Below are 1,786 nucleotides of genomic sequence, written 5' to 3'. Positions count from 1 at the left end.
AAGCTCTGACTCAGGTGGGCAAAGGCAATATATGTAACCTAAACATTTTTACCTCCATAATATGCTAAAATAAAAAAATATTTAAATTATAGAATATGTTTTCTGATCATAGTGGAATTAAACTAGAAATAAATAGCAGAAAGATAAAATGAAAACTTCCAAAAGTTTAAAATTAAAGCAAAAATACTTTTAGATTGCCAAGGAATGAAAGAGGAAATGGCAAAGACACTTATAAAATATTTCAAAATGAATAATGATGAAAATATGACATATCAGTATAAAGAAGTACCTATGAGAAATTTATAGATTTAAATGCATATTTTAGAAAAGAACAAATGAAAAAATCAATGAGCCTACATCTCAAGAAGTTAAAACATAGACATAAAAATCCTAAATAAAATATTACAAATGAAATCCTAAGATATATAAAAAAGCTAATACATAATGACTAAGAGGGGTTTAATTTAAGAATGAAAGATTAGTTTAACATTTGAAAATAGTATAATTCACTACGTTAACAGAAAATAATGGGAAAAAAGCATATGGTCATCTCAATGTTCACAGAAGAAATTATGGACATAAAATCTAATAATGCTCATGATCAAAAAAAAAAAAAAAACTCTCAGTAAACCGAATCAGATCAGAGGTTATGTAATATAGGAAAGAATACCCATGAAGAAACCTCTAGGTAATATCACACTTAATGGAAAATGGTTTATACTTTCTTCTTGAATTTAGAAACAAGTCAGTGATGTCCATTGTTATAACTTAGTCACTACCAATGTGTTGGAGTTCATGGAGCAATACATGTTGTTTTGTTTCTTTGTTTATTGGAGTGATGCTTTCTCACTCTCTCTAAAAATGCTTTTTAGCTATTGCTCAGATAGGCTCTGTGAAGTAAGTAAAAAAATGACTTAGAAATGCATCATTTCTTTCCAAACTTAATGAGTTCTAAAAGAAAAAAATACAAAAACTTTTCATAAATGGCTTGTATATGAATATTTTCCTTCTCTGAAGCATTACAAAATTCTTCTGTCCCTCTTTATCCTAGTACTAGGAACAAAAGGAGATATATGTGCTAGTTTAAAAAAAAATGCTTATTTCAGATTCCTAAAGCTGTATTAATGCATTTATGGGAAGCCTTTTTAATTAAAGACACTGAATATTTCTTGATGCAATGTACCTGCTCAGAAAATAGAAAAACATTGAAAAATTAATTTGCAAGTGCATGCAGGAGAATTAGCAAAATACCTTGGCAGGGGTGAGACAGCAGGATTGTCCTGTCATTTCCATCAGTCCAGCCATTGACTTGGGAATGCACAAACAAAAGAAAAAAGTCTTTTGGTTAAGAACTGTTGAAAATTTCATTCCCTAGATTGAGGTTTTTCTCTTATTTCATCTAATTTTTATGAGACATGTAAGATACTTAGTAATAATATTGCCTCACAGCAGTGGAAACTAAGGCCCTGTATGATTAAGGAAATTGTTGGAATCTCACAGGCAACTGGGACTTGAGAAATGCCATACAGCACATGTGTCAGGAATATAGATTTTGGAAACTATCCACATTTTTACAAAGGTTTTCAGAAAATAAAGATTGAGGGAACATTTGTCAATTCATTTTATTTGGCCAGCAATACCCAAATTTGACAAAACTTCTTAGCCATTTATAATTTTAAAAATATCAGCAAGATCCTTAAACTGATCAAGAACGTATTTGAACAGTCTTTAAGTAACATCATACTCTACAGTGAAAAACAATGTATATTCCCTTAAAGAACAGGAA

The sequence above is a fragment of the Microcebus murinus genome, chromosome 4 (assembly GCF_040939455.1).
Source record: "Microcebus murinus isolate Inina chromosome 4, M.murinus_Inina_mat1.0, whole genome shotgun sequence".
Classification (NCBI taxonomy): Eukaryota; Metazoa; Chordata; class Mammalia; order Primates; family Cheirogaleidae; genus Microcebus; species Microcebus murinus.
This window is presented reverse-complemented; position numbering follows the sequence as displayed.